Below are 15,993 nucleotides of genomic sequence, written 5' to 3' on the forward strand. Positions count from 1 at the left end.
TGTCAGTATTTAGAATAATGAGCAATATGAGCATTGATACATGAAAGATCAAAGGGTTTGTGTGTTTTTGTTTATATTTTAGGAGTTCTTCTGGGTGTCATTTTATTGTTTTGTGTATTATGAGTCATTTTTAGGGACGTGAGAAAATACTCAACCAACGACTCCATTGGATCCTGATTAAAAAAATAAATAATTCAAATCAAAGATTTAATTTGAATACATAGAGATCATATTTTGGAAAAAAAAAAAAAAAAGATTAGTTAAAATATAGATTCTTTTTATTTTCATTTAAATTGTCAAGAATTGTTTAAACTAATATATCTTTCACCCTCCCCGCTGTCTCTGGCCAGAAAACAGCACTTGCAACTTTCCCTGCCTCCGACCCGGTGAAAGTCTTGCAGCTCTGTTCTCGTTCTCGTGACAACACGTACTGCTTTACAACAGTTACACACTAAAGGTGAAATCACACCAAAAGCGACTTTAGCGACTGCAGTCGCTTCAATCGCCTGTGATGAGTCGCTTGAACACAGAGGTGTTTTTTGGTCCCTTCAGCGCTCCTGTGTGTGTGTGTGTGTGTGTGTGTGTGTGTGTGTGTGTGTGTGTGTGTGTGTGTGTGTGTGTGTGTGTGTGTGTGTGTGTGTGTGTGTGTGTGTGTGTGTGTGTGTGTGTGTAGACTCTTTATTGTGAAGCAGATGATTAAGTGTCGTCTTATTTCTCTAAATTTACCTCAGTCAGAGGAAGCTGCTGCACAATGATAACAGACAGACAATGGGCTTCAATGGGCGTAAACACACACACACACACACACACACACTGCTCATAGGCCTGGGGTTCTGTCTGGACCTTCCCTGGTTTTTTATTTATTTATTTATTTATTATTTTATCATTATCATCTTTATTGACCATGTATGTTTAACACACAAGGATTTTAACTTTGGTGGACTGTGTTCTCACTGAACAATGTGAACATTAAATAATAACAATCAACTAAAAATATAAACAGTAAATTAAAGACTAGTGTGTACAAGACTAAATAGGATAATATAATAAGATTATAATAGGAATAATAATGTAGTGGTGAGTAGTGCAAAAGGATGATGAAGTAAACATGAGATCATTTATTTTTCAGTATTTACAATGAAGTGTGTGCTTAGATGAACATTTAAATTAAATAATATACGTATATGATATATATTTATTCACAGTGACAGTTTAGTTCCAGGGTTATTTCATAGAAACAGGTCTGAAGAAACTGTTCTTATGACAGCTTGTTTTGGCGTACAGTGATCTGTAACGTCTGCCGGAGGGGAGGAGTTTAAACAGATTGTGTTCATGGTGTGAGGGGTCTGCAGTGATGTTACCTGACCCTAGATGGGGGGCAGTTCAACACTGACGATCTTTTCTGCAGTCCTGGTTATCTGTTGCAGTCTGTGTCTGTCTAGTTTGGTTACAGATCCAAACCAGACAGTGATGGAGGTGCACAGAACAGACTGAATAAAATATGAAACAATCTGCAGCAGCATTTCTGCACATTGTTCTTTGGTTTCTAGGAATTAAACTAAATTCAGTGGCACAAAATTTTGCAATATAAGAAAAAAAAAACTTCAATACGAAAAGCAAAAATCAAAGTAAAAAAGTGTTAAAGGACCGCAGCAGCTTCAATAACATTTGACCCTCGTGCTTCCCGTAGCAGGGTAGCATAGGCTGCTTTGTTTACAACATGGCGGACATCGCGGATGGTCTGTAGACTAATGGAGGGTGTCAGTGCCCAATACTTTCACGGACCGGATCCTTTCAGATCCTTCTAATGCATGCGTGAAACGCGTCTTCATCTGGTCCGCCTATTTTACAGCAGTGTGTACTATTTAAAAGGTTGAAACCCTGCTATTTAAAATGAATTGGAAAAGTATGTTTTGTGTGAATTCTGATTTATTTTGTTTGTTTATCTTGTTTTCTGTTGGGTTTTTGATTGTTAAAGATGGGTATTGTGTTATCTGTTTTTTTTAATTTTTAAATTAACAATAAAAACATCACAAAACAGTCACATATTTAAATGTGTACAGTTAAAATATATAACAAACGTTGTATGGTTGGTTTATATTCAAATATCACGTGCCAGCAGCTCTGTCGTAAGTGACGTAAAAAACGTAAAAGTTCTGAAAGGATCCAGTTTGTGAAAGTATTGGGCACTGACAGAAGGTTTTCACAGCGTGTCAACACCGCGTCATCAAATCGGAAGTCGCCATATTGGAGGTACTCAGCAGGTAAACAAAGCAGATCCCAAACGTCGAACTAAAGAAAATGGTTATTGTCGTGTTTTTGGCTGTACCAATCCGTCAGACCGTAAAAACATTTGGAGTTTTATAGACTGGCAAAAGTTAGAACAAATCATGGAGAACAAAGTTAAAAATTACCAGAGAAAATGAGACGCAAAACAAAACATTTTATATACAGTGTAAATTTGGTTTTCATTTTTTATTTGTGAAGCTAAACACTCCCTTGTTACACATTTGTTTCTCTTCACTTCATTTTAGTCATTTTTTATATCATATCGTGAGTATTTCGTATCATGAGCCCTATATCAGCAATTCTTAACTGGTGGGTCGGGACCCAAAAGTGGGTCGCGGACTTGTACTGGGTGGGTCACGGACAGCTGGTCAAAAATAAATAAATAAATAAATACTAATACATATTTCTCATGTTGGACTTGTCTTTTATTTTGAAAGAAACATTTCGTTTGACAGGCATGCTGTGAAATGCGTGTTACACAGGACAAAATATAGATTTATGTTTTAAAAAAAGATTTCCTATTTTTGAAAAAAAATGATTTGGTTGAATTCTAAAAAAAATAAACCTGGATCACCTCTATTGGTTTTTATTCCTAAACTGATGAAGTGCAGTTTGTCATCACTCTGTGTTTAAACTGCATGAGGTGAGTGTGGCTTTATTTTGGTCAGTGCTGTGTAGAGTTCCTCAGGGTTTAGTGGAGGATTGGCCTCAGGTGAGCTTTTCACTGATATCAGACTGTGTTCATGGCTTTGTGTAAATACATACAATAATAAGTCATATCTTTGTTTCAAATCACTTAAAGGAGAACGATGCGTGATGTATTTCCTGAGTTTAAACCTACATCAGCAACAAAAAGCAACATGTCCCACAGATATGAATACATAGACCACATGTGTCAAACTCAAGGCCCGGGTGCAAAATTCGACCCTTTGGAGCATCCATTTCGGCCCCCAAGAAAAGGTAAAAATGAATCGTGTAAATTAGGGGTCCTCAACTGATCTTACCCTGGGACCCACATTTTGCAATGGTCATTAAATTGCGACCCACTTTTTTTTTTTACAATTCAACCAACACGCATGTAATTTTTTTCAAAAACAGAAATCTATATATTTTCTCGTGCAACATACATTTCACAGCATGTTTGTCAAAATAAAAGTTTCTTTCAAAATAAAAGACAAGTCCAATGGGAGAGATATTAAGTATTTATTTATTTTTTGACCAGCTGTCCGTGACCCACCCAGTACAGGTTCACGATCCACTTTTGAGTAACAAAAACACAGGAACTTGTTTTTCATGAAAAGGACCCTGTGCAGCCCCTTATAATTAGGGGACAAATTGTAGAGGTAGTAGACCAGTTTAAATATTTAGGTACATATATTGATTGTAATCTAAATTTCAGTGAAAACACAGACTATATTTTTAAAACTTGTATCCAACGTCTCCATCTACTGCGCAAGCTCAACTCCTTTAGAGTGAGCAAGCACATTATGGAAACAGTTTATAAGAACCTGATAGAGGGCATTTTAACTTTTAATATGGCAATGTGGTATGGGAACCTAAACATAAAAGGAAGAAGCAAGCTGCAGAGAATAGTAATCCTTGCCTCAAAAATCATAGGACAAAACAGAAACAAGTAAGTTGTATGTACGAGGAAGTGCTGAGGAAAAAAGCTGTCAAAATAGCAAACGACCCGTCCCATCCACTCAATAGGGAGTTTGAACTTCTCCCCTCGGGAAGACGTTACAAAGTGCCAAAGGGCAAATCGTAATATTTTTTAAAATTCCTTTATCCCTAAAGCAACTGGGATACTGAACACCATGTCCTGTTGATGTGTTGTATACTGCCACTGCTGTCCTGCTTCTTGCCCTGAAGATGTCTGTGTGTAAGTGTTGTTGTTGTTGCTGTTGCTGTTGTTGTTGTTGTTGTTGTTGTTGTTGTTGTTGTTGTTGTTGTTGTTGTTGTTGTTGTTGTTGTTGTTATGCTGTTCTGCTTGTTGTTTTTATATGAGACCAAAGATAAATCTCCACACTGTGGACAATAAATTAACTAACTAACTAACTAACTAACTAACTGACTAACTGACTAACTAACTAACTAACTAACTAACTAACTAACTAACTAACTAACTAACTAACTGACTCACCAGTTGAGAATCATTGGTGTAAATGAAACTCAACAATATTTGCAGGGGCTCACAGATAACCTGGTGTTTCTGTCACATGATTGCAGTCATTTTTAATGTAAAACTGTGGGAAAAAAAACATTAATTTTAATTTTTTTTAAATTTTCCTCAAATTATTATGGAACATTTTCCTTAATTAAATAATAATTGGTCACAAAATCAAGGAAATTTAAAGTGAAAATCCTGTTGGGACTGATACTGATATCTGTCGCTTATTTCTGGGATATGGTCTGTTTACATATTTAGTATTTTATGTATACGTAGAAGTGTAAACTAGGGCACAATAATCTTGACATTTCATTCCCTGTATAAAATCTATGGCCTCCTTGAGATCAAACTGCTCCGTATTTGGCCCCTGAACTAATATGAGTTTGACAGCCCTGACGTAGACTGTATATAAGCATGAAGACAAATATGAGAAACACTCAGGGCCAATAGCAGCTCAATGGCGCCCTCGTGCCTCAGCAGCTCGTGCGTCAAACTGAACTGAAATAATAATAATAATAATAATAATAATAATAATAATAATAATAATAATAATAATAATAATAATAATAATAATAATAATTCTGCTTATTGACACTAGATGACGCTGTGATGCAGTAAATCAAAAAAGAACAGAATAGAGCAAAATCATCACAAAACGTTTACATTAACATTAAATTAACTTCCCTGAAACGTGACATGTTTTTATTATATAATTACTCACATTAATTGTCAGTCTCTTGTTTTGTGTGTTTTTATTTGCGGTGACACGTTTTTCACTTTAAATAGAAAGAAAATGTGTCATTTATGTTATAATAAATGTTGTTCTTCATATTCACTTGAGTTGAAAAGCGTATTTAGGACTGTAGTTGTTAAAGGACGGCTACATTTTATTTTGTAAGGTCGGTAGTTGTTAAAGGACGGCTACATTTTATTTTGTAAGGTCGGTAGTTGTAAAACTACAACAGAAGAACGGCTACATTTTATTTTTTTAAGGTCAGTATTTGTTAAAGGACGGCTACATTTTATTTTGTAAGGTCGGTAGTTGTTAAACTACAACAAAAGGACGGCTATATTTTATTTTGTAAGGTCGGTAGTTGTTAAACTACAACAAAAGGACGGCTATATTTTATTTTGTAAGGCCGGAAGTTGTTAAACTACTACAGAAGGACGGCTACATTTTATTTTGTACGGTCGGTAGTGGTTAAATGACGGCTACATTTTATTTTGTAAGGTCGGTCGTTGTTAAACTATATCAGAAAGAGAGCTACATTTTATTTTGTAAGGTCTGTCTTTGTTAAACAACTACAGTAGGATTGCTACATTTTATTTTGTAATTATAGTGGTTGTTAAACAACTACAGTAGGAGTGCTACATTTTATTTTGTAATGCTGGTAGTTGTTAAACAACTACAGTAGGATGGCTGTGTTTTATTTTGTAAGACCGGAAGTCGTTGTTGTGTTTTCTTGGTGCAGCTTTACGCAGCTCTGCCGTTCCTGTGTTCAGACTGAAGGCTCCGTGCTGTCACTAGCATAGATATTATATTATATTATATTATATTATATATATTTATTATGTATGTGTATGGTCACTAGTCTGTAGTGAATGTTTTAGTAACTGAAGGATTAACGTTAACACACGGCTTCGTTTCTCCTGGACTAGAATCAACAATAAGAGGTGAGTTCAGTTCAGGACGGTAAGTTTAAAGTTATCTGTGTTGTCTGTGGATCCATGATGATGTTTACTGACAGACACTGACTGACAGATACTGACAGACAGATACAGACACTTATCTCTAAGGAAGCCTGTGGGCTAATCACACCTTATAAGTCAGTGCTACTTTATCACCGCTACATTTACAGCCTTTCACTGATAAAACACATATAAATATGTTTATAACGTAAATAAAGGTCTGTTTGTAGACTGACAAATACCGACAGCTTAAACTGATTTAATAAACACAGATCAGAAAAGTATAATACCGTGGCTAGTTAGTTAGTAGCTTTATTATTATTATTATTATTATTATTATTATTATTATTATTATTATTATTATTATTATTATTCAATATAATGGTATTAGAAAAATTATATTGTTTTTATATTCTATTATTACTTTTTAATTTCAGTGGGGGCTTCATCACAAAGAAAAAAATATTAAATGTATTTCAATTATTATTATTATTATTATTATTATTATATATATATTTTTTTTTAATAATTATTATTATTTTATTATTAATAATAATAATAATAATAATAATAATAATAATAATAATAATCACTACAATTTTATTAGAAATAAAATTTCTAATAAAACAATAAAATTAATTTACATCATTATTACATTTTATTTTAAAGTGAGCTTCAACACAAACTAATTTCTAAAAAAAAAATGTACATGTTTTTATTTTACAATGAATAAATTATTTGCTTACAAAAACACAAATTTCTCTAAAAAAACATACAGATGAACAAAAATACAGTAAAATATAGAAAACACACAATTAATCAAAATTGACTCATAACACAGAAAACCAATATACACTGAAATGAAAATTGTTGGCTGAAAATGAAAACCATTTTTGGCCGGGTTGTTTTGGTGCAAAAAAGTTTTTCGCCCGAAAACCTAAAATTTACTTTTGGGCCATTCTCAGCCGAAAAATTTTTGGCGCGTCACTACAAAAAGAAAAAAACAATGACTCAAACCACAAAACGACAAAATAATTATACAGAATGACTCCAAAAAACACACAAAACAACAACACAAATGACAGCGAAATATACAGAACAGAAAATCAAATTACACAAAGCCTAGTTGTGTCCTGTGTTAATGCTCATATTGGTTCTAAATGCTGACATGTAAGTGTTGATCATGTGATCCTCAGATCAGAACATCACACTTTTGTCACCCTGCCATTAAGGCTGCAACAGCGGATCGATAAAATTGCTAAAAGTCGACTATTAAAAGCTTTGTCAACGAATTTGATCGTGATGCAGAGCGTTTGATTCACCTGCAGAGATTTGTGCGCGCGCACGAGTGTTTGTGTGTGTGTGCGCACAACAAGTGTTTGTGTTTGCGCAGTGTTTGTGTGTGTGCACGCACGAGTGTTTGTGTGTGCGGACCACAAGTGTTTGTGTGCGCGCAGAGTGTTTGTGTGTGCGGACCACGAGTGCTTGTGTGCGCGCAGAGTGTTTGTGTGTGCGGACCACGAGTGTTTGTGTGTGTGTTCACCATGAGTGTTTGTGTGTGCGCAGAGTGTTTGTGTGTGCAGACCACGAGTGTTTGTGTGCGCGCAGAGTGTTTGTGTGTGCGGACCACGAGTGTTTGTGTGCGTGCAGAGTGTTTGTGTGTGTGCTCACCACGAGTGTTTGTGTGCACGCAGAGTGTTTGTATGCGCGCGCAGGAGTGTTAATGTGTGTGCGCACACAAGTGTCATTGTGTGTGCGCGCCAGTGTTTGTGTATGACTTGTGCGCGAGAGACACTTTTATTTCAGTTTAATTAGCTTAAGCTGGGTTTAAACGTGCTTTTAAGATAAAATGTGTTTAAAAAAAAAAAATCTGATTCATTGATTAATCGATTACTTTATTGACCGATTAATCGATTATGAAAATAATTGTTAGTTGCAGCTCTATCTGCCATGATAAACGTTACCCATCTCTGCACTAAACTAATTTTTAGGTATTGAATGTCTTACTATTTCCTCCCTGTGCTTTATATACACTCAGTGTAATGGATGACTCATCTACTCTAAATGTCTGAGTCATGTTTCACTGTTAACCACAGTGTTTACTAAAGTCTGTACCAGTCCCCGTTCTTTGCATTCTTTCCTCTGTTCTTTTCCTCCTGCTATGTTTTCTTACTTATGGAGTTTTTTTCCTTGTTTGTCTTTGTTCAATTATTGTCAGAACTCAGAATGTTTATGGACTCATTTTCTATTTCATCGTCTTGCGCTGTTTAGATGTCTTTAAAGTAGGGATGTAACGATTCACTCAACTCCCAATACGATTCACGATATTGGGTTCACGGTATAATTCTCTCACGATTCATTTTACAAAATGGGACTGTAGACAAATATTTCTTTATTTTTTTGGGGTAAAAAACTAGAAAATACTGTACTATTTTCCTTTTATTTTTCATTGTCAAAAGAATCCATTGATAAACTATTCAAAACAATGCAATTTAACTAAAAATAAATCTTGAATGAAATAAATAAAGGAAAAATACAAATGAAGAAGAAGCCCTTTAATTTAAATTCTGGTTTTATAGTAAACAATGCAAAACTGCATAATAGTTGTTTTTCTTTTTGCAACTGAAAATGTATTTTGTGTCTTAACAATTGGACTTTAAAAAAAAAAAGTCATTGTACTGTATTTACGTCAGATATTTGTTTGGACAGCAGAGGGCGCTGGTTACCCAGTGGACAGTTGCATGCAGATATTCTTGCAGTGAAGAAGAAATGCTATGCTAGCAGACAGAGCTAATGGAAAAATGGGACTTTTACAGATATTCACGTAATATTACAGATATTCTTTCGATGCTAAAGGGGTAAGGAATCATTTATGAACATGTTTAAGAGTAGAAGGCGATTCCGCCCGCCGTCTACGCTTCTGGACAAGAGAATGGTAAATAGATAGCGCCCTTTTCTGTTTAAAAAAAGTATTGTGATTCAAATTTCAGAGTATCGATATGAACCGTGATACCTATGAATCGATTTTTAACTGCCTTACGATTAATCGTTACATCCCTACTTTAAAGACTATTAAACGTTCTTAAATCATACCAAAAATGCTAAATTGGGTTAAATGGAGTCGACTAAGTGAACTAAGTCAAATCTGAATTTAAATCTAAATGTAAAATATTAAATACAAATCTAAATGTTAAACCTAAATGTAAATTTTAAATATTAAAGCTAAATTTAAATGTTAAACATTAAATCTAAATGTAAATGTTAAATCTAAATGTAAATGTTTATTTAAATCTAAATGTTTATTTAAATCTAAATGTTAAACCAAATCTAAATGTTAAATATAAATCTAAACCTAAATGTTAAATTTGCATGTTAAATGTTAAATCTAAATCTAAATTTAAATGTTAAATATTAAATTTAAATGTTAAATCTAAATTTAAATGTCAAATCTAAATGTTGAACCGAAATCTAAATGTTAAATGTAAATCAGACAATGGAGTTAAAAGTGAAAAGTGTCCCTGCTGCCCTCACTGAGTGTTTAAGGTCCAGTATGTTGATAAAGTCACAGAGTTTGGGTGTTAAGAGAACAATTAAATGATTTTGTAGAATATTTGACATGAGATTGTTTAACTACAGCACTATGTTCTTCCACTTCCTTTGCAGAGTTGTTGGCTCATTTCCTCGTCAGTATGTGCTTCTCTTATCGTTCAAAATCATACCAAACATGCTAAATAGGGTGAATGGAGAAGACTTTTATTCATTTAAATGTATGTGCTTGAGATGGAGGAGGATGAAGGTTGCAGCGCGCTGAAATCAATATTGATATTACGTTGTGAGAAATCCGACATGTCCGTTTGCTACACTCGTAGACACTCAGTCTCCTTTTTTTCATCTTTTTCAGGGAATAATAGTGTTTAAATGTGTGATATTATCCCAAAACATGCATGTGAGGTATTTGGGGTCTGATTTTAAATAAAAATAGTTTTAATATAAAAAGTAAATTATGCTTAAAAAAGCTTAGGCACAAAGGCAGAACTTTGTAACACAGTATTGTATAAAACTACTACACTGAGCTTTAGATGTGAATATGTGCTCCTGTGCTGTCTTTTGGGCTAAATGTGAAAAGATGTTGCATCACATGCTTTAAGTTGGTCATTTAATCAGTTTACATCCTCCACTCCCGATAAACATCTTATTTTCTGCTTTTCTACACATGATTCTCTCTGAGCTTGTATCAGCTGTGCAGCGTTTGGTAGAGTTTGTTGTTAACCTGCTTGTCTCTATTCAACACTCTGCAGACGCCCCACGCAGCTTCTGTCTTTGTTTTATGGGGTGCCGAATGTAAAAACTTGGTCACCGTTTCATAGCGACATTGTTTGAACATTTACCTCACTTTACTCACATTTAGCATTTTTTTTGTTTCATTTGAGACATGAATTCATGTAAAACAGCATGTTCTATATCATTGTTAAAAATGTGTACACAAAAAATAAATTGAAATGTAAATGTTAAATCTAAATGCAAAAGTTAAATGTAAATGTTAAATCTAAATGTAAAAGTTAAATGTAAATGTTAAATCTAAATTTAAAAGTTAAATGTAAATGTTAAATCAAAATACAAAAGTTAAATCTTAATCGAAATGTAAATGAAAATGCAAAAGTTAAATTGAAATCTTAAATCAAAATCTTAAATCTAAATCTTAAATCTAGATCTTAAATCTAAATCTAAATGTTAAAACTAAAGATTTAGAATGTTAAATTTAAATCTAAATGTTAAATCGGTCCCCAAGTGTAAAGCTAAATGTATAGAAATTATACAAAGAGGGCAGGTCAACCAAAAATTGGGAGTAACTTTGATTAGCTGTATAATTTTGAATGAATGCTAATATTTAGATTTGGATATGATACAATTACAAAACATAACATTTTAACTTGGGTTGAAAAAATTTCAGGAATTTTCAAAGTTGTAAACTTTTTATTGGAGGAACAGGAAATTTTCTAAATTAAAGGTTGGCCCCTAACATGGATGTTAAAGTTAATGTATTAGAGTGTTTTAAAGTTCTATAATGAGTCAGCATTCTTTATGAGTTCAAAGAGTGAGTTCCAGAGGGCGGGGCAGCGGCAGCAAAACCTCGGTCTCCCAAGGTTTGGTGCTTATTAGTTCTTTTTGGGCGTGGCCAACTTAACAGTTTTCTCAGGCTGGCCACGCCCCCTGTCAGTAGATACCTCTGAGGAAGACTGACAGTTGGCAGTCGAAAGATGTCAGGAGATCAAAGTAAATTTCCTGAAAAAAGTTGTTTTTGAATATTTCAAAATTCCTGAGCTTAACTTTTAGTGGATATTTTTTGCCGCTTTGCAACAGTTATTATGACTTTATTTATTTAACCTGGCAAAAAAAAGATAAACATCAGAATCTTATTTATAACACAAACAGCCACTGTAACACAGCGCCACCTGTGGTCAAATGTGAAACTGTTGTGTTGTGCCTGCTACTCTCACAGTGTAACACTGGTTGTCAGATTGCTTGAAGTTAATTTGATATTTTTGTCAAATTCCCCTGGCGGGCCTCATTGGACCCTCAGGCGGGCCAGTTTTAGCCCGCGGGCTGCAGGTTTGACACCCCTGGGTTACCTTTGCATCATAATCCTCTATATAATGAGGTATTTGAATGTTGGGGCGAGGCAACGACTGCTGCATAATGAACTCTTTACTTTACCGTGAAGAAACACATTTCCTCTGACAGTGGTTTGACTGGTTGCCGTAGCAACGTAAATGGTGTCTGCACTAGTCTGCTTACATTAACATCACTGGTGACATCATCTACTGTACGTTTTCACTGTCATATTCTGCTTAATGTAAACTTAATCTAAATGTTCCTCAAACATGTGGAAATGAAGGAGAAACTTTCTCATAACTTTTACCGTCTTATGAGAAATGAGCAGCACGATGGTGTGGTGATGATAAATGACAGTGTGCTTTTTGTGTGTGTGTGTGTGTGTGTGCGTCTTCTCACTAACTTCCTACCACAGCTTCCTTTGCACTTATCTCCTTTGCACTCGTACGTAGCTAACGCTAAGTCGTGTCATGTGCTGATACTGGACAGAAAGAAGAAAACATCGAGTTTAACTCAAAGACAAAGAGAAGATCATCACACTGGTAGATAAACACAAGCTGCTGTGTGTGTGTGTGTGTGTGTGTGTGTGTGTGTGTGTGTGTGTGTGTGTGTGTGTGTGTGTGTGTGTGTGTGTGCGTGTGTGTGTGTGTGTGTGTGTGTGTGTGTGTGTGTGTGTGCGCGCGTGTGTGTGTGTGTCATTTTTGTATGAGTGTGTGTGGCGGACACTTTAAGGGTGTGTTGTCGGGTCAGGTTTAATGAACACAAAGTACACTGTGTACCTGCTCTGTTAGAAACAACAGCAGCTGAAATAGAGACGTTATTACATTTAATGATGGCGGCACAGACGCAACCACCTCCACCTGTGAGCTGTGTGTGTGTGTGTGTGTGTGTGTGTGTGTGTGTGTGTGTGTGTGTGTGTGTGTGTGTGTGTGTGTGTGTGTGTGTGTGTGTGTGTGTGTGTGTGTGTGTGTGTGTGTGTGTGTGTGTGTATGCTTGTGTGCTAGTGTGCGTGTATAGTTGTGTGTGTGTGTGTGTGTTTGTGCTCGTGTGTGTGTATGCTAGCGTTTTTGCGTGTGTGCTTGTGTTTGTGTGCTAGTGTGTGTGTGTGCTAGTGTGTGTGTGTGTATGCTCGTGTGTGTCTGCTTGTGTGCTAGTGTGCATGTATAGTTGTGTGTGTGTGTGCTAGTGTGTGTGTGTGTTAGTGTGTGTGTGTTAGTGTGTGTGTGTGTGCGCTAGTGTGTGTCTGCTTGTGTGCTACTGTGCGTGTATAGTTGTGCGTGTGTGCGTGTGCTTGTGTGTGTGTGTGTGTATGCTCGTGTGTGTCTGCTTGTGTGCTAGTGTGCATGTATAGTTGTGTGTGTGTGTGCTAGTGTGTGTGTGTGTTAGTGTGTGTGTGTTAGTGTGTGTGTGTGTGCGCTAGTGTGTGTCTGCTTGTGTGCTACTGTGCGTGTATAGTTGTGCGTGTGTGCGTGTGCTTGTGTGTGTGTTTGTATGCTCGTGTGTGTCTGCTTGTGTGCATGTACGGTATAGTTGTGTGTGTGTGCGTGTGCTCGTGTGTGTGTGTGTGTGCTCGTGTGTGTGCGTGTCAGGGTTGGGGTCAATTATATTTTTCAGTTACAATTACGTCTTCAATTATCCATGTTCAAATACAATTCAGTTATGATTCCGCTGACCAGCATTTGTTTTAATTACAATTAAATTACTATTATTTTTTTTCTTACAACAATGCTCTCAATTATGAAATGTCTGAACCATTTTCTTAAATCATCTGTAATATACACTGACAATTATCCATCATTTAATTTGTTTCTCATCTTGTTAGGCTTAAATCAAGGCCACACCCCTTGAGTTATTTTTTTTTTTTAAAGAAAAAATGATCTTCATAACATAACTCATAACAGCTAATCCATGATATTAAAAAACAACAGCAGACCATGATTCATGCTGAATAACTGTAATACCTTCTACCTGTGGGTGTGAAGATTCTCAAGGTATTATTCATCATGACATCTGAGGAATGCACACCTACTGTATAGAATGAACAACCAACCCTGATTAACGTGTTGGGATTCACCCACCTTTAGGAGGTAGAGCAGACAACGATACCAGATGAACAATGGCAGCCCAGGCCGGGCCAGGTCGTGCATGTGTGAAACCATTGGGGGTCTATTGGGGGTCTATTGGGGGTCTATTGGGGGTCTATTGTGAGGCTTGAGTTAGTGTTACATTCCTTGTTAAAAAGACCTTGTTGGTCACACATGTATTCTGTAAACAGGGACAAGGCTGGTCTAGAGCAGTGAGTGCTATCAGATATGTGTAAGCCATAAAGTTTTTATTGAATTTTTATGCCAATTACAATGAAAACTAAACTCAATTACAATTCAATTACAATTACAACAGCAAAACATTCTTTCAAGTACAATTTTACATACAATTATTCCATAATTGTAATTAATTATCAATTACGCAATTACAATTATAATTGACCCCAACCCTGGTGCGTGTATGTGTACGTGTATGCTAGTGTTTTTTAGTGTTTTTGTGTGTGTGCTAGTGTGTGTGTGTATATATATATATATAAAGTTGAGTAGTGTGTGTGTATCCACATGTGTGCATGCTAGTGTGTGTACTAATGCACGTGTGCTAGTGTGTGTGTGTGTGTGTCAAGAGGCTTTCCTGTGCCACACACACACACACATTTACATTTCAGTTCTGTAACCTGAATGATATATCTTTTATTTCTGTACTTTTTAATGTTGGTCTTTCGTAGCCTTTAACACTTTTGTTTGAACACACACACACACACACACACACACACACACACACACACACACACACACACACACACACACACACACACACACACACACACACACACACACACACACACACACGTTGTTCACTGTTTTCTCATGACTTAAGGTCAGCGAGGGGAGTAGAGCAGAGTTGGTCTGCCCTGTAATATGTATATATTTTAATCAAGTCCCAGCCCTAATTATTAGACATTTAGAGCACAACCTGACCCGTCAGCTGCACTTCCTGTTGAGGTGCTGCTATGAAAAGCTAATGCTAACATTGCAAAACTGTTGCAGTAACATTTTATGCATAAAGATTGTTGTTGTTGTTGTTGTATAGACTGAAGTTGGACACAGTGTTATCTTTTACAGCACATCTAATATTTAACTGCATGGGTCATTTTTCACATGTACGTATAACGTTCTTATGTGGAAGTTGGAGGATATTTGACATTCCAGAGACGCCGTACAGTAAAGCCTCTGAGCTGCGTTAGTGCTAATCATCAACAACACTGTGAGAACAATGAGAGGGCCTGTTTAATGTGTCACGAAAGTTTGAAACTTGGGAGTGTTACAGCCGACCGATAATTACACATGAAATCAGGTTATTCTGTATTCTTCTTTTTCTATCATATTGGCGTTTACACGCTCTAATACAGTGGTTCTGCAGGTACCCCTTTTCTCTTACTTTTGAATCTAAGTCTCTTCTTTTTTTGACTACAACATTTTGCTCAGAATTCTGTAAAAAGCATAATGATGGAATTAATTAGTGTTAAAACTCATTTTAATAACTCTAACTTCATAATTAAGTGGAATGAAACAGTATTTTGTGTCTCATTAATAGATTTATTTCTATAGTTCTTATAATGTACGGTCATCTCCCTCCTGATGTGGAACAAACACTGACATTTATATTTCAAGTTCATGTTTAATCAAGATCATTTCTATCATCAGTTAGTGGGTTTTTGGTGTCATATTGTTTATTTTGTTGTTGTTTGTTTGTTTTTTATTATTAAGTATATTTTTCTCTTATTTTGTGTGTTTTTGTGGTCATTTTTGTGTGTTGTTGGTATTATTAAATTTATTCTATCTCAGTGTGTGTGTTTTTGGTGTCGTTTTGTATGTTTCTCTGTTATATTTGTGTATTTCGTAGTGTTCTTCTCTCATTTAGTGTGTCTTTTTATGTGTTGCTGGTAATAGTAAGCATTTTTCAATCTTAGTGTGTGTGTGTTTTTGATGTCATTTCGTGTATTTTGTTGTTGTTTGACTGTTCTTTTCATTTTTCATTGTTATATATCATCTTATTTTGTGTTTACATTGCTGGTAATATTTAGTGTGATTATCATTTTTAACTCAAAATAAACATTATGAAACCCCATATTTTTTATGCTTTTATTTGTTAATTTTTCTCAGTCTCTCTCTAAAGTACCCCCCGTG

At 35.5% G+C, this 15,993-nt stretch overlaps 1 protein-coding gene across 4 annotated transcripts in view; it reads left to right on the forward strand.

Annotated features, from left to right (window-relative positions):
- Positions 1-5,936: 5,936 nt before the first annotated feature.
- LOC114471981 (uncharacterized) overlaps positions 5,937-15,993 on the forward strand; it is a 31,958-nt gene continuing 21,901 nt past the window's right edge. For 2 of the 4 annotated variants that reach the window (XM_028460991.1, XM_028461017.1), the window contains exons 1-2: positions 5,937-6,133; positions 12,177-12,303. The gene's annotated coding sequence lies outside the window, so the exon portion shown is untranslated. The remainder of the gene's footprint in view (positions 6,134-12,176; positions 12,304-15,993) is intronic. The other 2 variants (XM_028461009.1, XM_028461001.1) reach the window with 2 other exon arrangements.

This window comes from Gouania willdenowi, chromosome 1, assembly GCF_900634775.1.
Source record: "Gouania willdenowi chromosome 1, fGouWil2.1, whole genome shotgun sequence".
In the NCBI taxonomy this organism is placed as follows: domain Eukaryota; kingdom Metazoa; phylum Chordata; class Actinopteri; order Blenniiformes; family Gobiesocidae; genus Gouania; species Gouania willdenowi.